This window comes from Lissotriton helveticus, chromosome 3_2 (genome assembly GCF_964261635.1).
Source record: "Lissotriton helveticus chromosome 3_2, aLisHel1.1, whole genome shotgun sequence".
Taxonomy (NCBI): Eukaryota; Metazoa; Chordata; class Amphibia; order Caudata; family Salamandridae; genus Lissotriton; species Lissotriton helveticus.
In genome coordinates this window covers 404,672,385-404,699,458 of record NC_136062.1, presented here as the reverse complement: position 1 = coordinate 404,699,458, position 27,074 = coordinate 404,672,385, and the positions used below count along the sequence as shown (strand labels likewise).

Below are 27,074 nucleotides of genomic sequence, written 5' to 3'. Positions count from 1 at the left end.
TTGCCACATTTTAAAGTCTTTATCATGTTTATAATATTTTGTTTATTGTGTATTTTGTGTCCCAAATATTGTGAAGATTCTCCATGCTTCTCAGCACTTGGGAATGAGCCAGATCACTGGGTCTACCATGGCTCGAATACCAAGGGATGTATGACGGTACAACGCGTACTGTTACAATGCGTACCTTTACGACGCAGGTTTAGCAACGCAAGTCATTACAACGACTTGCGTTGGGGGGCGCTGGATAGTGAATAGTTTAATTTACTATTCCAACTCCAGTCCCAGTGGATAGTAGGGAAGGTGTTGGATAGTAAATTAAACTATCCCCTATCCTAGAGCGCCCTCCAGCGAAAGTCGTTGTAACGACTTTCGTTGTAAATCCTGCGTTGTAACGGTACCGCGTTATAACGGTTGCGTTGTAAAGGATATTTCCCCTACCAAGCCACTTGAATGAATGGACAGAGTTCTTAATGGACCAGGGCCCAGCCTTTCAAGGGCCGCGGCCCCTCCTCACCTTCCACGAACATGTCCAACGGACCATTTACCAGCAGAGTGCTACAGTTCAACCACTTTACAGTACCCCTCCTGTTTCTGGCCTCTCTGCTGAGACTCCTCTCCAAGTATGTAATGCATTCAAAGCTCATGGTGGGCCCATCTTTTCTGATTTTAGGGATTGTTCCGCCGTGTTCTCTTCTCTTTCTTATTTGCAGGCCAGGACTGGCCATAGCGGGCACTGGGCAATCCCCCGGTGCGCCGCAAGGGTGGGGGCCGGTTTTTGGCCCCTGGGGGCCGATTTTGTTACAGGGCCGAAATCGGCCCTGCAACAAAATCGGCCGAAAACCAGCCGTAGCAAAGCGCTCGGCGGGACCTCCAACCCCCCCCCCCCCCCCCCCCCCCCCCCGCGCCGAGCACTTTGCCAGGGCCGGTTTTGGTTACCAGTCCGGCCCTGCTTATTTGTCCGGTTCTTACTGTGGACCCTCTGATTCAGTTGCTGCGGATTTCTAAGCTGATCCCAACCTTATCCCGCTTTTTAATTCTGTCTATCTGGTGTCACGGGCTCCTAGTTCTGAGACAAATGTAGAGTCCATGACGCACACTCTAATGTCAGGGGGTGCTGTGAGAACACAGACTAGTTGTAGGTACCTTAGATCCTGATATCGGGTATGAGACTGCCGACCCACATCACTTTTGCCTCATTAATCACTCTAGGTTTGACATCCAGTGGAGTGTGAGGTGAGCCAGATGTTTTTGTTCAACTTGCTTTAATTAGCAGACGGTGAAACAGTCATGTGCCTTAATGTTTCCCCAACTCTTAGCCATGGTTTCTAAAATGTTAAGAAATATAAACAAAATGTTGCCTAAGCTGTCTCTCAAAGATTTGGAGCTCAAATGCATGAATTTACTTTACTTAGAACATAACGAGCCTGAATGTTACATACTTATAGGCAATCACATGCAAAGCACACTGAATAAATAGTGTACTAGAAAAAATAAATAAATAATTGTGTTCCTAAAGTAGTGAGGTACGGCCTCTCCTTGGTTGTGCCCTTACAATTGATACTCTATCCTCATTTTTGACCCTTTGTCCTGATTTTTTTACAGTCCTGCCCTGAATTTGCCCCCAAGCCGGGTGGCCGCCATACAGCCGCCTGACCCTAGAGACAGTCTGAGGTGGGCAGCCTGCCCTGTCATTCTGCTTGCCCCCACCACTCTACCCACGAGCCCATATCCACCTTACAGGAACTAGCAAACCCCATGAACTCACCTAATCTGATCACCATAAGGGCCATTAAGGGTCATAGATTTCAATAGGGCAGCAGGTTCAGTGGCACCGGGGCCCAGGGTATACAGCTGAGTTGTAAAGGATTTACCTGTGCTATGTGGTTATCTGGTGCTCCGATGTGACCACTGGGGTATGCATTGCAGTATAAAACCTTGAAATATGCACATAAACTTCATGGTAAAATGCAAAATACCCTTTTTTCTCTAATTCCAAGAGCTGAGGCAGCTCACACTCACCTACACAACTACAAACGTCCAGATACAGAGCCACGTGAAGACACACCTATTGGCACCTACACCTGACCCTACCTAACAAGGCCCATCACAGGCTGCCCACCCTCACTGGAGCACTGTGAGAAGGTGGCTCTATATATACCGGACAATAAGGCAGTACAGTGTGTATAGAGTCCACCAACCCCAAAGGTATGACAGAGGTTAAAGCCAGAACTGACCTTACTCTCCAACGTGGTAGCTTAGCCGAGCAGTAAGGCAGTACCAGAGGACAGTGTAAAGCATTTGTTATACACACTCAGTCAGCAAAAGGTTTCACACACTCAAGAACTGAACTCCAGGCCAATTGTTATTATATCCTTAGATATAGTTGTTTTATTTTTAGAACCAACAGTTGTAAAAATATACTTTTCGAGATATGAGTACTCTCAGGTAAATACTTTGCAGAGGAGCAATAAGATTATGCACACAATAATCACAGGTTAGCTAAAAGCAATACAGTTCTGCAACACACTCTGGCATTGAGCTTAATGGTTTTCATAGGAAAATACAGTTGATTACTTTATGGATTACTTTGGTAGTTCCAGGACTAGATCTTGGATTCAGTCCTGGGGTCTAAGCTGAAACCAGATTAGCAGAAACGTTTTAGTTATAGTGATGATTTTTCCTGAATATAAAGCTGTTTTAAAAGTACACACTTATAAACTTTTCCAGGTGATTCTCACAATGTTATTCAATGGGAGGAAATTCAGGTTACAGGTAAAGTACGATTGCGTTACTTTTGTAACCCAGCACGAGTCTCCTTGGGCCAGCACTGGGGGCTTAACTCAAAACAGGTAGGTAATTGCGTATCAGCATGTCATACGATTTTTAAAGAATATTTGCAGTTTTCAAAAGTAGGCACTTAGAAGAAATTTCATAGAAAAGCAGGCAATGGGTTCCTATGGAGAAAATACAGGTTATTAGTAAACCCGCTACTGATTACTTTTGCGGTTCAGTACTGGGCTGACAGGTACAGTACTGGCTTCTCCCCTGATCACAGGTGAGTACTTTCGGATTCGGACTTTGGCTGATTTTATAGGAATATTTTCAGTTTTCAAAAAACTTCACACTTACAAAATTTTCGAGTAAAGATGGGTCAATGTTATCCAATGGCAGGTAAGTGAATTATCGGTTTCCAGCTGAGTACTTGGTTGATGAAGTCAATGTACTGGGCATTGACTCAGGGGTACCCCAGGGTCAGGTAGGTACAGTTAGTTCACCCTCAGCGGCACAGGGGCGGCCGGGTGCAGAGGTAGGTAGGCCCAATGATATCCAATGAGGGAAAGAGGGCCTTCGGTTGGTGGCTGCTGCCTCACAGGCCACGCGGTAGTGGGAGCTGTGCTTCTGGTCACTTGGTCAGGGCAAGGGGGTAAGTAAGTTAGGACAAAGAGGTCGCAGCCAGCGGCTCTCGGGCGGCTGGGTACAGGGTGATTTCGAGCCGTCGGGCGCTCAATGTTATCCAATGAGGATCTTGCAAAAGGGAAAAAGGCTGCAGGCTCGGGGACGGAGACTCTCCAGGGGCGACCAGCGCTTCGAGGGATAAGTTGGGATCTCGGACCACAGGTAGGTACCCCAAAGGTAGGCACAGGGGGCTGGAGGGCGCCGGGTGCAGGGTTGTCTTTGGGTGTCGGAAAAGCTTACCCTCGGCTGGTCGCGGTTGGGGTGGCCCCTGGTTCTGAGTCTGCAGGCGTCGGCTGGTTCGTCGTGGAGGGTATTTGGGCACTGGACTTCGGGTCCCAGTTGCCGGGGGGACGTCCTCGTGGTCTTGGTTCGGGGTTGCCCGGCCCGGGCTCGGCTGATGCAGAGTGGGCTGGTCCGGAGCTTCCTGGCTGGCACCAGGTGGGTTGTTGCAGCAGAGCCTCTGCTGGAGGGAGTCCCTATCGTCGAGAGGGTCACGGTAGGCAGGTCCTCTGGGTGTCCTAAGGTCACTGTCCGTCGAGGTCGCCAGGTTCAGGTTCCAGGATCAACAGGCGGTAGGGCTTGGGCCAAGTCAGTTGATGTTGTCCTGTTGTTAGCAGCTGTGCGGAGGGTCTTCTTCTCTTCTTGCTTCTTTTTTCTATCGGGATCTGAGGAAGGAAGGTTCAGGGAGCTCCTAAATGCTGAATTTAGAGGCGTTACAGCTGGGGGCAAGGGGAGGGACCAATGGGTCCCTGTCCTGGGGTGAGTAACCCCCTAACCTGCTCCTCTCCTGTGGGAGGGGGGCAGGAGCCTAACTGGGATTGGGTAGGTCTCCCCATCCGGGATGGAGTTGGCACAGGTTGGCACCACCCCCCTTCCTGACGTGGTTTTTCCCGCCAGTCTTCCCGCCAAAGTGGGGGGTAGGACTGGTGGGGGGCTGGTTGCTGGGTACAGCAAATGGTCTGGAGAAGCTCTCAGAGTTGGTATGCCTTTGTCGCTTCCTCCTGTCCATCCTGGGGGAGGAGACATAGCACCTCGCCCAGGATGTGCTTTGCTGCAGACCCAGGAGAGCGGGGGCTCTCCACCCAAGGGTCCAGGAACATGTCTGCTGTGTGGCAGCCTCTGCAGCCACTCAGCCCAGACGTGGATTGTAGGTTCGGATTTTGGAGGGCGCCTTTAAGATGCCCTCTTGTGCATGTTACATTAAATCCCACACTGGCATCAGTGCTGGTTTAATGTGCTGAGAAGTTTGATACCAAACTTGTCAGTCTCCAGTTTAGCCATTATGGTGCTGTGGGGTTTGTAATGACAACCTACCAGCACCATATACTCTTAATGGCATCACTGCACTTACAGTGCCCAGGAATGTCCCTGGGTACTGTAGGGGCACAGGGCTCATGCACCCGTGCCCTCACCTCTGGCATAGGGCATCCAGCTCGAGGGGTGATTGAGGTATGCCAGGGCAGTTGGTTCTGTGGGCAGGGCACACAGGGATGTGTGCCCTGTCGACTCTGGTTTTGGTTCTGTACTTAGACACTCATCCTGCCAAGGCAGTGTGTGGGTGCCAGGGTACAGTACCCCTGAGGATGGCACAATCAGTGCTGCAGTCCTCAGGGGTATTCTCTGGTCACCATGCCCTGGGTACCTAGGGTACCATTTACTAGGGGCTGACAGGTGGCCAGAGATGCCAATTGGGTATTTCGTTTCTGTACAGTTTTAGAGAAGGAACACAGGCCCTGGGTACCTGATTGGCAGGGACCGAGGGCACACTCAGTCAGAGCACATCAGCAGTGCAGAAAAAAGTGGGGGCATACCAAGGCAAGAAAGATGGCACTTTCTCACACTTACTCATCCCCAAATACTCCTGCTCACCTCACCACACACCGTGTGATCGTGGGCATGGACCTCGGTGCCGTGAAGTGATGAACTTGCACAGCACTGCCTTTCACACGACCGGTCAGGCCACCCTGGCACAACACACAGCTGATTCTGAACCGAGGCCACATGTCCTCTGCAAGCACCGCCGCGAAGAGCTGGGCTCCCACCCAGGGCCACATGGCCCCGTCGCCGCCTCACGTCCCACTCAAGCTGTACTTCAAAGGCAGGCGACGGTCTTGATCTTCAAATATGTAATCCGAAACTTGAGGGGGCGGAAGACCACCCCGATTCAAAGGAAAGAACAAATAAACCTGCCCCGTCGGCATTAAAGACACGCACGCACGGCTTAGGGCAGTCTGCTGTGGCGAAGACACACTAATGCCTGGCATGTGTCCGAAGGGCTGGGCTGAGTGACTGTCTCTGCCCCGGCCCCACCACCCCAAAGGGCATGCGACTTCGTGCCCGACTCCTAGCACGCTACTCTGGAACCCAAAAGGATTAGTGGTGAATTAGTATAGTAAAATCTGAAATTAATGTGAACTGTGGACATGTTAATCTGTTATTCGGATTTAGAAGGCTAGTGGAGGTATAGAAGAGGGAAAGGTTTGCATTTATATAGCTTTTGGTACTTCTGATGCGGAGTTGAAGCACTTTTTTGGTGAGTAGCACACCACTCTCCAACCAAAAAGGAATTCGTGGTGAATTAATCTAGGGAAATATGAAATTCATTTGAGCAGTGGACATGTCAGTCTGTTATTTGGATTGAAAAGGGTACTGATCCAATGGTAGAGGGAAAGCTTTGCATTTATATAGCACTTACTGCCTGGAAGTACATGGAAGGTACATATGTATAAGAAAGGTAATATGTAGATTAAAGTTGAATTTATTAGACTCTGACTTTCAAGTGTGTCTTAAATAAAAATGTTAACTAATGTGGGCGAGACTGCCCCTCAGAGCCAGCCACTGCTACACGCAACTGCACGTCCTCTCATGCCCAGACTTGCCCCTAAGAGAGCAGGAGATCTTAAAAAGACCCTTTGCATATCACCAAGGCGCTCTAAATATGCCATGAGCACAAGAAAAGCAAGGACCGGAAATAACATGATATAAATATCAGAACCCACAAAGACATGTAAGAACCGTGGCCTTAAAACACTGCCAACAACTGGGGCTGACGAGCTATTGCAGATGCACCTTCGCGCCCGAGAGGCAACGAAGCCTGTGACTGTTGTTTGGCATCCTTCTCAGCCACCCCAGAACTGATCTCTACTGATGAGGGATATTATCCCGAAACACGAGCCATGTCTAGAGATACTGGAAATACCAAGTACTTACTTGCACCAACCTTGGTGAAACACTTACGAACTTTTTCCTAACTCTTCAAGTCATACGAACTGCATGTACCAGGATGCAAAGGGGCGATCCGGCGGAGAGGTTAGGAGTGTGCTCCCATCTTTGAATACTTTTAAGGGCTCCTGTGAGCCCCCGTAGCTGACGAGCTATTGGAGATGCACCTTTGCGCCCGAGAGGCAACGAAGCCTGTGACTGTTGTTTGGCAGCCTTCTCAGCCACCCCAGAACTGATCTCTACTGATGAGGGATATTATCCCGAAACACGAGCCGTGTCTAGAGATACTGGAAATACCAAGTACTTACTTGCACCAACCTTGCTGAAACACAAACTTTTTCCTAACTCTTCAAGTCATACGAACTGCATGTACCAGGTTGCAAAGGGGCGATCCGGCGGAGAGGTTAGGAATCTGCTCCCATCTTTGAATGCATGCGACTTCATGTCCGACTCCTAGCACGCTACTCTGGAACCCAAAAGGATTAGTGGTGAATTAGTATAGTAAAATCTGAAATTAATGTGAACTGAATGAATGTCTTATATTGCGCAAACTTAGCCCATGGTCATCAAGGCGCCTAACAAGAATAAATCCAAGATGTGTGAACCGTAGCTAGCTTACGAGTATGCCTCTGAAAATAGCCATGTTTTTAATGCCTTCCTAAAAGGGCCGATGGCAGGTTGTGTCTTTAATTCCGGGGGAAGGGTGTTCCACAACCTAGGGGCTAGAACAGAAAAGGCCCTACCACCCCACCTAACTCTCCTAACCCAAGGAACAGTCAGGAGGTTCTTACTGGAGGAGCGCAGGTTTCTACAGGGCGTGTAAGAGACTAGAAGAGATCGAATATCTTCAGAGCCTTCTCCAAATAGTGCCCCGTAGACAAGGCAGAGGATCTTAAAAGAGATCCTGCCCTGAATCGGGAGCCAATGCAAACTCTTCCTGGCAAGAGTAGCAGATGAGCGGCTGGGTACATCAAGAATGAACCTTGCTGCCGCGTTTTGTACAGTCTGCAGCCGTTGTATCAGGCCTGAATTAATGCCCGAGTAGAGTGCGTTACAATAATCTAGCCGGGAGGTGACTAAGGCCACTACAGTCTGTTTACGGGCTTTCAGGGAGAGATAATGAGTAATTTTCCTCAAGGTCCTGTTGACGCCCCAGCAGGTGGAGACCGTCCTGTTTACCTGCTGGTCCATAGCAAGAGAGGTATCCATCATCACGCCCAAATTCCGGGTGGATTTAGTGGGCCGTGGACACTCTCCCAGGGAAGGGGGCCACCAGTCAGTTGACCAGGCATCCTGGTCTCTCTCAAAGATCAAAACCTCGGTTTTCTCTCCGTTCAGCTACAGTGAGTTGCAAATCATCCACCGTGAAACTGCCTCCATGCAGTTCCTGAAGCTAAGAACGGAGGTACTCGCCGAGTGGGAAAGCGAGACCAGGATTTGGGTGTCATCGGCGTATGACACCACCTCCATCCCAAAAGATCTTACCAACCTGGCGAGTGGGGCCACATATATGTTGAAAGGAGGGGGGCTTAAAGCCGACCCCTGTGGTACCCCACAGCACACAGGTTTAGAGGGGGACACAAACTCTCCCAACTTGACCCTCTGCTCTCTCTGACTAAGGAAGGAGGACAGCAGACTTAGTGCAGAGCCCTCTACCCCTATCTCCCTAAGGTGAGATGTTAAAATGCAGGGAGATAGGGTATCAAAAGCTGCTGTCAGGTCTAACAGGACCAGTAAAGTAGTCTGCCCTTGATCAACCCTTGTACGGATATTGTTAACGACCACCGTGAGGGCTGACTCGGTGCTATGGTACTTCCTGAAACCATGCTGCGATGAGTCCAGAAGGCCAGAAGAATCAAGAAAGGCAGTTAGATGAAGGTTTAGATGAGTTTCCAACATTTTTGCTGAAGCCGGCAACAGTGATATTGGACGGTAGTTCTTTAATATCTCTGGGTCTAATGACGGCTTTTTCAGCAAAGGCTTGACCACTGCCTTTTTCCAGGCCACTGGAAAAATGCCCTCCCTTATAGCAAGGTTCATCACTTCCAGATGGAGGGGAAGTAGAACTTCCCTACAATCCTTCAGGATCCTAAGGGGGCAGGGATCCAGAGGGGAGCCAGATTTAATTCTGTTCAGGAGCAAGTCAAACTGCTGGGGAGTAAGAAGAGGGAAATTAGACAGACTACTCGAGGAGCCTTTGGCCAACAGACCGTAGGGAGATGGAATCGAGACAGGAAGGGGATCCAGTAGGTCCCTTTGAGTTTCCAGAGAGGTGTAAATAGCCGCTATTTTTGTATGAAAGAACAGCAAGATCTTATCGCACAATTCTTGAGACCCAATCACCGGGTCTGGAGTTTGTAGGGTACACAGGGATTCCACGATCTTAAACAATTCCCTTGAGGAAGTGAGGGAGGCCGTTATGTTGGAGAAGTAGGCCTGCTTTTCCTCAATTATCTTTTTCTTGTACTCTCAACAAGATTTTGTGCTTTTCCCTTTCTCTGGAATACCAACCAGTTCGCCAGAGCCTCTCTTGCTACCTACAGTCCTGTCTGAGAAGCCTAAGAGTCTCTGAGAACCACAGGGCCGAGGGTCGCTTTCTGGCAGAGTAGCCATAGGAGGCGGGGGCTAGTAGATCCACCGCTCTAGCGATGGCATTGGAAAGATCTAAAGCCGCAACATGGACCTCCATTAGGGGGGTCGTCCTGCTGTTGGCCATAAGGGGGGCCAAAGTATCATTAGAAATGTTTCTATAGTTCCGCTTGGGTTCCCTTCTCCTAGGGAGACGTGGCCCCATGCAAGGGGAGGAAGATTTTAATTCCAGGGGGACAGCCAGGTGATCTGACCACACCGGCGGAATGGGGGGGCCCGTAGTTAGTCCGGGATCATTAGAGAAGACCCCATCCAGTGTGTGCCCCGCTTGGTGAGTAGGGCCGACCACCAGTTGCAGAAAACCAACTGTGGATATGTTAATCAGTTATTCGGATTGAGAAGGCTAGTGAAGGTATAGAAGAGGGAAAGGTTTGCATTTATATAGCTTTTGGTACTTCTGATGCGGAGTTGAAACACTTTTTTGGTGAGTAGCACACCACTCAAAAGGAATTAGTGGTGAATTAATCTAGGGAAACATGAAATTCATTTGAGCAGTGGACATGTCAGTCTGTTATTTGGATTGAAAAGGGTAGTGGATGGATGGTAGAGGGAAAGCTTTGCATTTATATAGCACTTACTGCCTGGAAGTACGTGGAAGGTATATATGTATAAGAAAGGTAATATGTAGATTAAAGTTGCATTTATTTGACTCTGACTTTCAAGTGTTGCTTAAATAAAAATGTTAACTAATGTGGGCGAGACTGCCCCTCAGAGCCAGCCACTGCTACACGCAACTGCATGTCCTCTCATGCCCAGACTTGCCCCTAAGAGAGCAAGAGATCTTAAAAAGACCCTTTGCATATCTCCAAGGCGGGTCTAAATATGCCATGAGCACAAGAAAAGCAAGGACCGGAAATAACATGATATAAATATCAGAACGCACAAAAACATGTTAGAACCGTGGCCTTAAAACACTGCCAACAACTGGGGCTGACGAGCTATTGGAGATGCACCTTTGCGCCCGAGAGGCAACGAAGCCTGTGACTGTTGTTTGGCAGCCTTCTCAGCCACCCCAAAACTGATCTCTACTGATGAGATACTGGAAATACCAAGTACTTACTTGCACCAACCTTGGTGAAACACTTACAAACTTTTTCCTAACTCTTCAAGTCATACGTACTGCATGTACCAGGTTGCAAAGGGGCGATCCGGCGGAGAGGTTAGGAGTGTGCTCCCATCTTTGAATACTTTTAAGGGCTCCCGTGAGCCCCCCTAGCTGACGAGCTATTGGAGATGCACCTTCGCGCCCGAGAGGCAACGAAGCCTGTGACTGTTTGGCAGCCTTCTCAGCCACCCCAGAACTGATCTCTACTGATGAGGGATATTATCCCGAAACACGAGCCGTGTCTAGAGATACTGGAAATACCAAGTACTTACTTGCACCAATCTTGGTGAAACACTTACAAACTGTTTCCTAACTCTTCAAGTCATATGAACTGCATGTACCAGGATGCAAAGGGGCGATCCGGCGGAGAGGTTAGGAGTGTGCTCCCATCTTTGAATGCATGCGACTTCGTGTCCGACTCCTAGCACGCTACTCTGGACCCAAAAGGATTAGTGGTGAATTAGTATAGTAAAATCTGAAATTAATGTGAACTTTGGATATGTTAATCAGTTATTCGGATTGAGAAGGCTAGTGGAGGTATAGAAGAGGGAAAGGTTTGCATTTATATAGCTTTTGGTACTTCTGATGCGGAGTTGAAGCACTTTTTTGGTGAGTAGCACATCACTCTCCAACCAAAAAGGAATTAGTGGTGAATTAATCTAGGGAAACATGAAATTCATTTGAGCACTGGACATGTCAGTCTGTTATTTGGATTGAAAAGGGTAGTGGACGGATGGTAGAGGGAAGACTTTGCATTTATATAGCACTTACTGCCTGGAAGTACATGGAAGGTATATATGTATATGGAAGGTAGTATATGTTGATTAAAGTTGCATTTAATAGACTCTGACTTTCAAGTATTGCTCATATAAAAATTTTAACTAATGTGGGCGGGAGTACCCCTCGGAGCCAGCCACTGTCACACGCAATTGCACATCCTCTCTTGGAACATACAGGGTGTCTCATGCCCAAACTGCCCCCTAAGAGAGCAGGAGGTCTTAAAAAAAACTTTACAAATCGCCAAGGCGGGTCTAAATATGCCATGAGCACAAGAAAAACAAGGACCGTAAATAACATGATAGGAATATCGGAACCCACAAAGACATGTAAGAACCGTGGCCTTAAAACACTGCCACCAACTGAGGAAACCTAAGCTACCAGCTCCGTAAATACTAGGGGCTGATAAATATAAGGGGGCATATTATCAAGGACCGGTGTTAAAATTATCGCCGTTTTATCGGCAGGAAACTGGCGATAAATCGGCGATAATGGGCTTGATAATACACCCTTGTTAATTCCCATAGAAGCCCAGGTTCTTGTGTTAAAACATGGGCTGCTATGGGAATTAACAAAGGTGTATTATCAAGCCCATTATCGCCGTTTTATCGGCAGTTTCCTGCCGATAAAACGGCGATAATTTTATCACCTGTCCTTGATAATATGCCCCTATGATCTTAAAACACAGCGATACAGAGGCTCACGGAAAATCAGGTTAGCACGTACCAGGTGGCCCAGCCATAATAGGAACCCTTTGTAGTTAGCTAGCAGCCTGCCAAACCGGTCGCATTTTATCAGTCCACCTCGGTAAAGTCTGTCTTATGGCTGTGAGCCGACTAGTTTTTTTTTTTTTTAAACACATTTTGACCTAGACCGTTTTGCAAGCATGCTTATGTTCTAAAACTGCTTATTAAAGCCGAGGGCAGGGTCGGATTGATAATGAGGACAATGGGCCGGTGTCTGAGTAGCCGCTATGGGCCACATTTTGGCACACAGTGGTGGCCGATTTGGGCTGTGTCTGGTGTGTTCAGATGCCGCCAGGGCCCAGTGAGGCCTTGAGGGCCTTTTTGGAGGCAGTTGAGCCTCTATTACCCCCTATCAAGAACAGGGCGGAAGTTTCTCCAGCTGGGCCCGCCCATTCATGTATGCAGGCTGAGCAGGGGTATGTAGTTCATGGTAGCTTGTACGTTCCACCTTTGCCGCATTACTTACAAAACCACCTGAAAAACCCATGAAATTATAAACTATTAAATACACTTTAACAGTTAGACCCTTTGGAAGCGCCATGAAGCAGCACTTTGCACAGGTAACCTCCATGAATATAAGAAGGCCCGATATATACCGAAGGGCGTGCAACTGTAAATCAAGTTATACATCGTGCTTTTGTTTCGATGATCGCTATTCTGTGTTAAATGTTCCCCCTGGAGAAGTGTGGCTCAATGGTTAGAGCGGCAGACCCTGATGCAGAGGTCTAGCCCGGGACCAGGGTTCAATTCCCCGCTTCGGTGGGTCTTGGGCTCAAAAATTCCATGGGCCTGATAATTCTCGCTTCGGTGCCTATTCCAATCATGGAGTCCCACTCTGCAACTCTGGGCAATAGCTTGCTTAATCTCCACAACGGCCCCCACAACGCTAAGGATGCCAGGCCTCCACCTTGGGGGTGCCCAGGAGTGGACGCCTCACAGGGAAAGCCAGGATGGGTTCCACAGCGGTATTCGTACAAGCGCCTTGAGACCCTTGCGGGTGAGTAGTGCGCTATACAAGTATCAATTTACTGTTCCTATGCACGGAGGTTCTTAATGTAAAACTGCGCGGTACCACATTGTTAACTGCTCCAATGCCCTGCGGTGGACGGTTGCATCGGTTCCAAGCCAAGATATCTTACTATGAAGAAACAATGAATAGAACGAAGCTAGATAAACAAGCAAACAAGGATAATAATAACACATTGAAGCCATCATAACCTAATGCGGTTAAAACACCAAATTCAGATACAGTGGGGGTTGTCCCTCTTATTCAGTTGGTCAGTTCTCTTTCTTTGACAGTAAAATCAGCCTCCTTAGAGACTGTCAAAATTTGCAATGTCGACTATATTTCACGTCGCCACAGCGGGGTATTGGGTAAAGTTTTCAATAAGCAATAATCGCGCCTCGGTTCGACCTCATTGGCTACGATACTGCCACTGCGCAAAGCTTAATAGAGGTAAGTCACTTGAGGTACGCACCGGAGATTAAACTTAAGTCACCTACAGCGAGCAAAAGTCACCTTAACACATCACTCAGAGACGCAGATAACAATAACTCACCAGCAGCAATACTCTGAACTGTACTCTATTACCTGTCAGCCTCATATACACGATATATCGTGCGCAAAGGATTCTGGGGGTACATATGCTAATTAGCATTGCCTTTCAAAGGACCAGGTCACTGTAGGAGCAAAAATCCCTATGGGGGGGGGGGGGGGGGAGAGAGGGGGAGGGAGAGGGAGAGGGATGCTTTAAACTATGCCGTTTCATAAGTTATAGTGGTGGTGTATTTAAATTACCTTTATGTTGTTAGATTTGAGTCCATTATTATTTAGATGTAATTCTCTAGTTTTGAATAAAATCGAACTATAATACAAAAAAGTTGACTTTATCAATACCAATATTTGTATTTACTACATTAGATTTGATCGGTGGGTGTCATTTACTGATAACAAAGGTTTCTAAATATAACCATAAAAATGGGTCGCCATCCTCTGGGTGGGTAGAGAAACACAGCCGTTAATACGCTGCAAAGGGCCCCGGTGACACTGCACCTGCTGGATTATTGTTGTCTCCGCCCAAAGAATACCTCTGTGTCCTCACAACACAGCCAACAAACCTATCAATGTCTTATCACCTCTGCACAGAGGGCTCTGTTGTTTCAGGGGGGCTCAGTCTAATGTGCTCACACTGCTTCCATTGGCACGTTTAGCCAGGGGCGTAGCTTCAGGGGGCTGTTTGGGGTGTAACATGCCGCCCCCCCATAAGTGTCCTCTGTAGTAAATAGTTGGGTGCAGGTGTTTTAAGTCAGGTATGGCAAGCAGTGTGTCTGATTTTATTTGGGGTTTGTAAATCCACATGCAGACAAAAACACATAACTTTCGGTTATTTCACAAATTAATGAGTTTTAGGCACCCCTCATGAATACTATTAACATATTGAAGCCATAACAACATAATGTGGTTAAATCACCAAATTCAGATCCAGTGGAGGTTGTCCCTCTTATTCAGTTGGTCAGTTCTCTTTCTTTGACAGTAAAATCAGCCTCCTTAGAGACTGTCAAAAATTGCAATGTCGACTATATTTCAAGTCGCCACAGCGGGGTATTGGGTAAAGTTTTCAATAAGCAATAATCACGCCTCGGTTCGACCTCATTGGCCACGATACTGCCACTGCACAAAGCTAAAGAGAGGTAAGTCACTCGAGGTACGCACCGGAAATGAAACTTAGTACACTTACAGTGTGGAAAAGTCACCCTCACACATCACTCAGACACATGTAACAACAACTCACCAGGAGCAATACTCTGAATGAATATGCTACTTACCAGTATGCATCTGTTCTTGGCATGTAGGGCTGCTGACATTCATATCTATAGCATAGATCGCCGCCAAGTGTTGGGTCCGGATGATTGCACATTGTTGTCCTGGAAGAGTCTTCGAAGTATCACGAGATAGGTGGCTCCTCCCCTGGACTACAGTGCGCATGGGTATCGACACCATCCTCAGATTGTTTTTAGCCATTGCGGCAAAGATGGAGTGTAATAGCGTAAGCGATGGCCATGCTTAAGAGTAAATGCAAGAAAGTCTGCAGCCGCTACAGGCGCCGGGGAGGAGGGCGGGCGATATGAATGTCAGCAGCCCCACATGCCAAGAACAGATGCATACTGGTAAGTAGCATATTCAGTTCGAGGCATGTGGGCTGCTGAATTCATATCTATAGCATAGAATACATAGCAGTCCCTCCATCAACGGCGGCCGCCTGTGCCAGCTGCAGAAGTCTGAAAAAGTGTTTTAAGAACAACCTGTCCTACAGCTGCCTGCTGTTTGGAGTGCACATCTACACAGTAATGTTTAGTAAATGTATGTGGTGTAGACCATGTGGCTGCTCTACAAATATCTTCCAAAGGAATATTACCCAGGAACGCCATGGAGGCCCCCAACTTGCGGGTGGAGTGGGCTCTGGGGGGGACCGTTAAAGTGCGCTTAGCCTTGTGATAGCAAATCTGAATACACTTAACGATCCACCTGGCGATCCCTGCTTTGGAGTGGGTTGGCCTTTGTGCTGGGCTGAGAAGGCAACAAAGAGCTGCTGTGTCTTTCTAAAGTCCTTGGTCCTATCAATGTAGTACATCAACGCTCTTTTGACATCAAGAGTGTGGAGCATTCTTTCTGCTACTGTCTCAGGGTTCTGAAAGAGTGCGGGCAGTACGATGGTTTGATTGACATGAAACTGCAAAACCACTTTAGGAAGGAATTTAGGGTTAGTGCGCAGCACCACCCTGTTGGAATGAATTTGAATAAATGGTTCTTGTACAGTGAGCGCCTGTAGCTCACTAACACGGCGTAGAGATGTAATGGCAATGAGAAAAGCCACTTTCCATGTTAAGAACTGAATCTCATAGGAATGGAGAAGCTCAAAAGGTGGGCCCATCAACCTGGTGAGGACCACGTTGAGGTTCCACACAGGAGCTGGCGGGGTCCTGGGAGGGATGACCCGCTTCAGCCCTTCTAGGAAGGCTTTAATGGCAGGCACCCTGAAAACAGAGAGATGCTGCCTGTTTTGGAGATAAGCCGCTATAGCGGATAAGTGTATCCGAATGGAAGCATATCCAGATTGCATTTGTAAAGATGTAACAAATAGCAGATGATATTAGGAATGGATGCATCTAGCGGGTTGATGTTGTGTTCAGTACAGTAAATGACAAACCGCTTCCATTTAGCTGCATAGCAAGCTCTGGTAGTGGGCTTTCTTGCCTCCCGGATGATGTCCATGCATTCAGGAGGCAAATCAAGGTAGCCAAATTCTAAGACCTCAGGAGCCAGATCGCCAGATTGAGCTGTTGCGGATCTGGGTGCTGAATGTCGCCATGGTTCTGCGTCAAGAGCCTGGGTGTGAGGTGCAGCCTTGGATGCGGTACCACGGAGAGTTCTAGAAACGTGGTGTACCATGGTTGGCATGCCCACGTTGGAGCAACCAGGATGAGTGTTATCGAGTGCTGCTTTAGCTTTCGTGCGTTATGAGAGGTGCTGGGGGAAAAGCGTACGCAAATCTGCCTGACCAGTTCATCCATATTGCATTGCCCTGCGACTGTGGGTGAGGGAACCTGGCGGCAAAGCTTTGGCATTTTGCGTTTTCCCTTGTGGCAAACAGGTCTATTTCTGGATGACCCCACTGCTGGAAGTACGGGCAGAGTACTGATGAATGTATCTCCCACTCGTGCATCTGGTGGCTGTATTTGCTGAGCAGATCCGCCATCTGATTGTCCTTGCCCGGGAGGTGTTCCGCCATGAGGAAGATGTCCCTCTAAATGGCCCACTTCCACATGCTCTGGGCCAGATGAGACAACTGTGGAGAGTGTGTAGCTCCCTGCTTTTGGATGTAGTACATGGCCGTCATGTTGTCTGTCCGGATCAACACAATTTTGTTGCACAGATGTACTTTGAAGGACTTGAGTGCCATGAAGATTGCCAACAGTTCTAGGTAGTTGATGTGCATCTTCCTTTGCTGCGTCGTCCATAGTCCCTGCACCGTGTAATGGAGCACATGAGCTCCCCATCCCTGGAGAGATGCGTCCGTCGTCAGGATAATCTGTGGCACAGGCTCTTGGAACGGTCGGCCCTTGCAAAGGTTGTGTGGAGTCCACCAATGCAGAGACTTGTATGCCCGACCGGTCACCAACACTAGGTCGTTCAACTGTCCTTGAGCCTGAGTCCACTGATGTGCCAAGCATTCTTTGAGCGGACGCATATGCTACCGTGCGTGCGGGACTATGAAGATGCAGGAGGCTATCATGCCTATCAACTGCATGAACACTCTTGCTGGAAGTGAGTGTTGCGGTCTGAACTTTTGGATTAGCGACTGGATGTTGTCGATCCTCACTGAATTCGGCTGAGCCGTGGCTGCCAGAGTATCTATCGTCGCGCCCAGATACTGCCACACATGGGCTGGCTGAAGGTGCGACTTCGGATAGTTTAGTGAGAAGCCCAGACCGTGAAGAAGGTGAATGGTGTGGGACATATCGGCGGCGCACTGCTGGGCTGACCTTGCCTGAACCAGCCAGTCGTCCAGATAAGGATAGACATGCACGTTTTGTCTCCTGAGGTGCGCCGCCACTGTCGCCAGACATTTTGTGAACACTCTGGGGGCTGTGGTCACCCTGAAAGGAAAGACCTTGAATTGGTAATGCCAATTCTGAATGGTGAACCTGAGGTATTTCCTGTGTGATGGATGGAGTGGGATGTGAAAGTAAGCATCCTTGAGATCCAAGGTTGCGAGGAAGTCTCCCTGATTGAGCAATGGAAGAACCTGCTGCAGTGTTAGCATGTGGAAGTGTTCTGAGAGAATGTACCGGTTCAGGGGCCTTAGGTCCAGAATAGGTCTGAGGGACCCGTCCTTCTTTGGGATTAAGAAGTACAGGGAATACACCCCTGTGCCTTCTTCCTCCACTGGCACGAGCTCTATCGCGCCTTTTTGCAGCATTACAAGAACCTCCTGCTGCAATAAGTGCAAATGCTTGTGGACATAGGACGGTGTCTTGGTGGTATGTTGGGTGGAGTGGATGTTAGCTCCAAACAATAGCCGAACTGGATAAGTTTCCTGACCCACCTGTCTGTGGTGATGGATTTCCAGACTGGCAGGAACTGCTTGAGTCTCCCCCCCCGACAGGTGTTGGCTGGTCGGGGGGCAGTGACAGGGAGTCACTGTTTGCTGGGGGCGGAGGAACGGGAGTTGTTGTTGCCCCTGCCTCTGCCCTTGGCGCTGTTGCCGCGGTATCCTCCCCTACTCTGCTTGGTGTAAGAGGATTGCGCACCACCCTTGTTGAATTGTGTGTGCTGTGACATTTGGCCCCTGGAAACACCTCTATTGCCTGAGCGACGAAAAGTGCTCCCCCAAAACTGCTGGGACTGGAGTGCCCCCATGGACTTGGCAGTTTCGGTATCTTTCTTTATTTTTTCCAGGGTGGTATCCACCTCAGGACCAAATAATCTGTCAGGGTTTACCGGCTGGTTAAGGATGGTAGTTTGTATTTCCGGCTTAAACCCGGAGATCCTAAGCCATGCTTGACGTCTTAGCATTACACTGGTGTTAATCGCCCTGGCAGCAGTGTCCGCAACATCCAGTGCACATTTGATGGAAGCGTTCGAGATGAGCTTCCCTTCTTGGATAAGCATCTCCCCTGCCTCTTTATATTGATCTGGTAGATGCTGCAACAGGGTCTCTAGAGTGTCGTAGTGTGCCCTGTCGTATCTAGCCAAGAGTGCCTGCGTGTTAGAGATACGCCAGATATTGGCCGCCTGAGCCGCTACTCTCTTTCCCGATGCCTCCAGCACTTTAGACTCTTTGTCTGGGGGAGGAGCTTCACCGGTGGTCTGCGAATTCGCCCTCTTGCGGGCATTAGAAACTACCAAAGAGTCCAATGGCAACTAGCCCTTGATGTAGGTAGGATCGCCAGGTGCCGGTCTGTATTTTTTCTCAATTCTAGGGTTGACTACCCTTGACCGTGTGGGTTCCTTAAAAATGTCCGCAGCATGCTTAAGGACCCCCTTCAGCATTGGAAGAGTCTTTACAGTTTTTTCAGCAGTTGAGAAAGTGTCAAAGAGGAAGTCCACCTCCACAGGGTCAGCATGCATTTCCACATCGTGGTTTTTAGCTGCCCTCTCAATTAAGGCATTAAAGACCGCAGAATCCTCAGTGGGAGAGGTCTTGACGTTGTACACCTGAGGGTCCTGGACGGTGTGCTGATCCCCTTGGTCACCTGCCCCACCCCATGAGTCCTGTTGTTCATCAGGCTCTGTGTTGGCAGGAAAATTGTATTCCTCGTCCTGTTCCCCTGCATCCTCTCCATCAGAGTAAGTGGGTGAGGGTGTTGCAATTCTTGGAGTCTGAGGAACTATCGGTTCGACCAAGACCGGTGATTCTGGAGCAGGCCTTTTGCGCATTAGAGGAATTGTGTATGACTCCAAAGGCTGAGATGCCGTGATTTTCCTTTTATAAAGCGTAAGCTTCCCGGTGTCGGCATCGATGAAATGCTCTGACTGCTCTTCTAGTAAGGGTGGCCGATGCATCAAACTCCCAGCCGGGTGAGTTGGCTTCGACACCACAGAGTCCTTGGGCACCGAGCGCGGTGCGAAGGCCTTCGGCGCCACCTTCGGCGGCAACGTGAAGAGGATCGGCGTCGAAGCCTTTGGCGTCGGGACAGCTTGCTTCGGGGTGGAAGGTGTCTTAGGTTCCGACGCTGAAGCCTTGTCCCTAATTGGCTTGAGGGAGTCCGAGACCTGCTTCGTAAAGGAAGCGGACGGCTTCGTCGACCCGACAGTTGACCTCGGTACACCCCCAGAGGAAGACCCGAGCGTCGATGACTTTGGCTTCTCCGATCGAGGCGTAGGAGCATCCTCTTTAGGGGCGCTACGATCTCTGTCCTTGGCCGAAGACGTTGACGCCGGCGGTCTCGGATCGGCGGCCTTAACTACTGGCGTCGGGGTTCCGGTCTTCGGCTCGACGCCTTTGCCTGACTTCGGCTCGACGGCCTTTTTGGACTTCGGCTCGACGGCCTTGCTGGACTCCGAGTCGACGGCCTTTTTTGTTTTCGGCTCGACGACCTTGACCACTTTCGGCACCTTGACCGGGTCATCAGCTTTCTTCGGCTTCGATTGCCCCGACACCTCGGAAGACGATGGGGGAGCAGACGTCTTCGGTTTCGATGGCGCCTCGACCATTTTTGTTTTTGTCGACACCGATGGTTTCAGTTTCGGTTTCGTTTTCGACAATGGCGGCTCCGCCGAATTGTCCGTGGCCGGGCCGGAAGGCGGGGCCGTGGATTCTGGTATAAGGTCTTGGGTAAGGCCATGTGGCGATCCCTCGACCTGAGCCTTTGTAATTGTTCGAACGGGGCCTCTGAGCTATCTTCCATGGCCCCATAGGCCTCATCGTCGTCTCCTACCTCGTCGACTTCTACGTCTAGGCCTTCGACATCCGCTTCGTAGTCGTAGTCGATGTCCACCGTTGGAGGTGAAATCTGCATCTGAACCTGTTGTCCGTCTGCTTCATCGTCCTCGAAGATGTCCACCGGTGCCGGGGCCGAGCGCCGGGACTCGAGGCGCGCCACGCGCCGAAGCCGAATCGTTTTCTTCGAACGAAACCTGGAACAGGCCATACAGCTGGCTTCGTCGTGGTCCGGCGACAGGCACTTATTGCACACTGGATGGACGTCAATGTGGGGATACTTCGATCCGCACACGGGACACTTCTTGAACGGACTCCGTTCCATGCCGTCGAAAGTCTTGCTGCGTCGACTGGGCCTCGATCACCGAAGGGTCACATGACTCCCTGGATATCCGACTCGAATAGAGTTGGAACTGTACCGGGGACCGAACGCAAACAATACCGACGGTTCGAAAAAGGCCTTCTGGCCTCGAAAAAGTTTAAGTTTATTCCGAACTGAAGATAACGAAATTACATCCGAACCCAATGGCGGAAAAAAACAATCTGAGGATGGAGTCGATGCCCATGCGCACTGTAGTCCAGGGGAGGAGCAACCTATCTCGTGATACTTCGAAGACTCTTCCAGGACAACAATGTGCAATCATCCGGACCCAACACTAGGAGGCGATCTATGCTATAGATATGAATTCAGCAGCCCACATGCCTCGAACCTATACTCTATTACCTGTCAGCCTTATAAACACGATGTATTGTGCACAAAGGATTCTGGGGGTACATATGCTAATTAGCATTTCCTTTCATAGGTCCCTGTCACCGCTTGAGCAAAAATTCCTGTGACACCACAGATATGTAAGAGGGCACTTTGAGTAAAGAAAGTAGCACAAAGCATAGATACTGAGTGAAAAGTAGTACTAATACCTAACTGTGGCACAAACAATGAAAGAGGCACACCTTTTATTGCATGACATCCACATGTTGAGCTGTTTTCTGCTGCGTGCACACTGTACATTTTACTTTCTTTCAATGCAAAATCCCTATTTACAGTGAAACGTGTTTACCACGGGCTCCGCTGAATGTATATACTTTCCCTACTCAACATAACTTTGTAGTTTGAACGGTGTCGGGATCCCTTTTACAGCAACAAGCATTAAAATGGCAAATTAGGATTATATACTGCACAGAATGTGCTGCATAATCTGACTCTCTTGACATAATTTAGCCAACTCTCTCCTGCCGCAAAATTTATGATTGAATACGTCCACTAGGCGAGCTCATCTTGTCCCACTGGCTGCACTAAACTCACACCAGACCCAATAGCGTCAGGCTCTCAGCAGCAAAGCTGGCCTCCTCACTCCAGGTCATTACCCATCAATATGTGTCTGCCCAAGTGGATCAAAACAGGACTCACTCTTCAGCCACATTCAATTCTTGGCCTCTCTACCGAGACTGCAGAGGGTTGCCAATTGTCTTACAGCTAGAAGGGAAATTACAGTTAGTGAGTTTTCACCAAGAATCATGTTGTGTTATATTTTCATGTTAATCATTATATACGTAGGTCATTTTATTACATGTATTATCTATGTATTTAGACAGTAACTACTTTGTGCTTGCACGGGTGGGTTCGGATCCCATCCACGTCGCCAATTCAAGCTCTATCGGTAGAAGGAGGAATCTTCATAGGCCAAGCAGTGAACAGTAGAAGGGTTTATTCCTCGAGATAATAAAGTCAGCACTCGGGTCCCTTAGGGGACCCACCAGAGAATGAACAGAGGAACCTGTCCAGCCTGGAATGGCCGAGCCCCGAGGCACTCTCATGCTAAACATTCCAACCACCATGACATCACACAGCATCAATCCTGGAACTAACCAAACAAAGAAGTCAATGCCTAAATACATGGATAATACAGATCAGAAAATGACCTACATACAAAATAATGATAAAAACATAAACCAACAAACAATTAGAACCTATTTTTCCGCTAAAGGTCCCCGTCCTATGGGTGGGTAGATAAACACAGCCGTAAATACGCTGCAAAGGGCCCAGGTGACACTGCACCTGCTGGATTATTGTTGTCTCCGCCCAAAGAATACCTCTGTGCCCTCACAACACAGCCAACAAACCTATTAATCTCTTATGTGCACAGAGGGCACTGGTATGTTTAAGGGGTTCTCTCTCTAATGTGCTCACACTGCTACCAGTGGCACGTTTAGACAGGGGCGTAGCTTCAGGGGGCTGTTTGGGTTCTTACAACACCCCAAACCCCAATAAATGTCTACTGTAGTAATTAGTTGGGTACAGGTGATTTAGTTCAGGTTTGGCAATAAGTGTGTCGGATTTTATGTGGTTTTTTAAAATCGACGTGCAGACAAAAACACATAACTTTCGGTTATTTCACAAATTAATGAGTTTTAGGCACCCCTCATGAATACTATTAACATATTGAAGTGAAGCCATAACAACATAATGTGGTTAAATCACCAAATTCAGATCCAGTGGGGGTTGTCCCTCTTATTCAGTTGGTCAGTTCTCTTTCATTGACAGTAAAATCAGCCTCCTTAGAGACTGTCAAAAATTGCAATGTCGACTATATTTCAAGTCGCCACAGCGGGGTATTGGGTAAAGTTTTCAATAAGCAATAATCGCGCCTCAATAATCGCGCCTCGGTTCGACCTCATTGGCTACGATACTGCCACTGCGCAAAGCTAAAGAGAGGTAAGTCACTCGAGGTACGCACCGGAAATGAAACTTAGTACACTTACAGTGTGGAAAAGTCACCCTCACACATCACTCAGACACATGTAACAACTACTCACCAGGAGCAATACTCTGAACTATACTCTATTATGTGTCAGCCTTATAAACACGATGTATTGTGCGCAAAGGATTCTGGGGGTACATATGCTAATTAGCATTTCCTTTCAAGGGTCCCGATCACCGCTTGACCAAAAATTCCTGTGACACCACAGATATGTAAGAGGGCACTTTGAGTAAAGAAAGTAGCACAAAGCATAGATACTGAGTGAAAAGTAGTACTAATACCTAACTGTGGCACAAAGAATGAAAGAGGCACACCTTTTATTGCATGACATCCACATGTTGAGCTGTTTTCTGCTGCGTGCACACTGTACATTTTACTTTCTTTCAACGCAAAATACCTATTTACAGTGAAACTTGTTTACCACGGGCTCCGCTGAATGTATATGCTTTCCCTACTCAACATAACTTTGTAGTTTGAACGGTGTCGGGATCCCTTTTACAGCAACAAGCATTAAAATGGCAAATTAGGATTAAATACTGCACAGAATGTGCTGCATAATCTGACTCTCTTGACATAATTTAGCCAACTCTCTCCTGCCGCACAATTTATGATTGAATACGTCCACTAGGCGAGCTCATCTTGGCCCACTGGCTGCACTAAACTCACATCAGAGCCAATAGCGTGTGGCTCTCAGCAGCAAAGCTGGCCTCCTCACTCCAGGTCATTACCCATCAATATGTGTCTGCCCCAGTGGATCAAAACAGGACTCACTCTTCAGACACATTCAATTTTTGGCCTCTCTACCGAGACTGCAGAGGGTTGCCAATTGTCTTACAGCTAGAAGGGAAATTACAGTTAGTGAGTATTCGCCAAGAATCATGTTGTGTTATATGTTCATGATAATCATTATATACGTAGGTCATTTTATTACATGTATTATCTATGTATTTAGACAGTAACTACTTTGTGCTTGCACGGGTGGGTTCGGATCCCATCCTCGTCGCCAATTCAAGCTCTATCGGTAGAAGGAGGACGCTTCATAGGCATAGCAGTGAACAGTAGAAGGGTTTATTCCTCGAGATAATAAAGTCAGCACTCGGGTCCCTTAGGGGACACACCAGAGAATGAACAGAGGAACCGGTCCAGCCTGGAATGCCCGAGGCACTCTCATGCTAAACATTCCAAGCACCATGACATCACACAGCATCAATCCTGGAAGTAACCAAACACAGAAGTCACTGCCTAAACACATGGATAATACATATCAGAAAAAGACCTACATACAAAATAATGATAAAAACATAAACCAACAAACAATTAGAACCTATTTTTCCGCTAAGGTCCCCGTCCTCTGGGTGGGTAGATAAACACAGCCGTAAATACGCTGCAAAGGGCCCCGGTGACACTGCACCTGCTGGATTATTGTTGTCTCCGCCCAAAGAATACCTCTGTGCCCTCACAACACAGCCAACAAACCTATTAATCTCTTATGTGCACAGAGGGCACTGGTATGTTTAAGGGGTTCTCACTCTAATGTGCTCACACTGCTACCAGTGGCACGTTTAGACAAGGGCGTAGCTTCAGGGGGCTGTTTGGGTTCTTACAACACCCCAAACCCCAATAAATGTCTACTGTAGTAATTAGTTGGGTACAGGTGATTTAGTTCAGGTTTGGCAATAAGTGTGTCGGATTGTATGTGGGATTTTTGAATCCACATGCAGACAAAAACACATAACTTTCGGTTATTTCACAAATTAATGAGTTTTAGGCACCCCTCATGAATACTATTAACATATTGAAGCCATAACAACATAATGTGGTTAAATCACCAAATTCAGATCCAGTGGGGGTTGTCCCTCTTATTCAGTTGGTCAGTTCTCTTTCATTGACAGTAAAATCAGCCTCCTTAGAGACTGTCAAAAATTGCAATGTCGACTATATTTCAAGTCGCCACAGCGGGGTATTGGGTAAAGTTTTCAATAAGCAATAATCGCGCCTCGGTTCGACCTCATTGGCTACGATACTGCCACTGCGCAAAGCTAAAGAGAGGTAAGTCACTCGGGGTACGCACCGGAAAAGAAACTTAGTACACTTAGAGTGTGGAAAAATCGGCCTCACACATCACTCAGACACATGTAACAACAACTCACCAGGAGCAATACTCTGAACTATACTATATTACCGGTCAGCCTTATAAACACGATGTATTGTGCGCAAAGGATTCTGGGGGTACATATGCTAATTAGCATTTCCTTTCAAAGGTCCCGGTCACCGCTTGAGCAAAAATTCCTGTGACATCACAGATATGTAAGAGGGCACTTTGAGTAAAGAAAGTAGCACAAAGCATAGATACTGAGTGAAAAGTAGTACTAATACCTAACTGTGGCACAAAGAATGAAAGAGGCACACCTTTTATTGCATGACATCCACATGTTGAGCTGTTTTCTGCTGCCTGCACACTGTACATTTCTCTTTCTTTCAACGCAAAATCCCTATTTACCGGGAAACTTGTTTTCCACGGGCTCCGCTGAATGTATTTACTTTCCCTACTCAACATAACTTTGTAGTTTGAACGGTGTCGGGATCCCTTTTACAGCAACAAGCATTAAAATGGCAAATTAGGATTAAATACTGCACAGAATGTGCTGCATAATCTGACTCTCTTGACATAATTTAGCCAACTCTCTCCTGCCGCACAATTTATGATTGAATACGTCCACTAGGCGAGCTCATCTTGGCCCACTGGCTGCACTAAACTCACATCAGAGCCACTAGCGTGAGGCTCTCAGCAGCAAAGCTGGCCTCCTCACTCCAGGTCATTACCCATCAATATGTGTCTGCCCCAGTGGATCAATACAGGACTCACTCTTCAGACACATTCAATTCTTGGCCTCTTTACCGAGACTGCAGAGGGTTGTCAATTGTCTTACAGCTAGAAGGGAAATTACAGTTAGTCAGTTTTCACCAAGAATCATGTTGTGTTATATTTTCATGATAATCATTATATACGTAGGTCATTTTATTACATGTATTATCTATGTATTTAGACAGTAACTACTTTGTGCTTGCACGGGTGGGTTCGGATCCCATCCTCGTCGCCAATTCAAGCTCTATCGGTAGAAGGAGGACGCTTCATAGGCATAGCAGTGAACAGTAGAAGGGTTTATTCCTCGAGATAATAAAGTCAGCACTCGGGTCCCTTAGGGGACACACCAGAGAATGAACAGAATAACCTGTCCAGCCTGGAATGCCCGAGGCACTCTCATGCTAAACATTCCAACCACCATGACATCACACAGCATCAATCCTGGAACTAACCAAACACAGAAGTCACTGCCTAAACACATGGATAATACATATCAGAAAAAGACCTACATACAAAATAATGATAAAAACATAAACCAACAAACAATTAGAACCTATTTTTCCGCTAAGGTCCCCGTCCTCTGGGTGGGTAGATAAACACAGCCGTAAATACGCTGCAAAGGGCCCCGGTGACACTGCACCTGCTGGATTATTGTTGTCTCCGCCCAAAGAATACCTCTGTGCCCTCACAACACAGCCAACAAACCTATTAATCTCTTATGTGCACAGAGGGCACTGGTATGTTTAAGGGGTTCTCACTCTAATGTGCTCACACTGCTACCAGTGGCACGTTTAGACAGGGGCGTAGCTTCAGGGGGCTGTTTGGGTTCTTACAACACCCCAAACCCCAATAAATGTCTACTGTAGTAATTAGTTGGGTACAGGTGATTTAGTTCAGGTTTGGCAATAAGTGTGTCGGATTGTATGTGGGATTTTTGAATCCACATGCAGACAAAAACACATAACTTTCGGTTATTTCACAAATTAATGAGTTTTAGGCACCCCTCATGAATACTATTACCATATTGAAGCCATAACAACATAATGTGGT

At 47.8% G+C, this 27,074-nt stretch overlaps 1 protein-coding gene, 3 non-coding genes and 1 pseudogene across 4 annotated transcripts in view; all 5 read right to left on the bottom strand.

The window, feature by feature from the left end:
* The window catches only part of TRIM44 (tripartite motif containing 44), a 504,386-nt gene that overhangs the window by 32,920 nt on the left and 444,392 nt on the right, over positions 1-27,074 (bottom strand). The window lies entirely within an intron of this gene.
* Positions 13,264-13,403, bottom strand: LOC144826707 (U4 spliceosomal RNA). Its single transcript, XR_013609902.1, has one exon. It is a non-coding gene; the product is annotated as a U4 spliceosomal RNA (small nuclear RNA).
* On the bottom strand, positions 14,499-14,638 carry LOC144826705 (U4 spliceosomal RNA). The gene has a single exon (XR_013609900.1). It is a non-coding gene; the product is annotated as a U4 spliceosomal RNA (small nuclear RNA).
* On the bottom strand, positions 22,951-23,104 carry LOC144826710 (U4 spliceosomal RNA; annotated as a pseudogene).
* On the bottom strand, positions 25,060-25,199 carry LOC144826679 (U4 spliceosomal RNA). Its single transcript, XR_013609875.1, has one exon. It is a non-coding gene; the product is annotated as a U4 spliceosomal RNA (small nuclear RNA).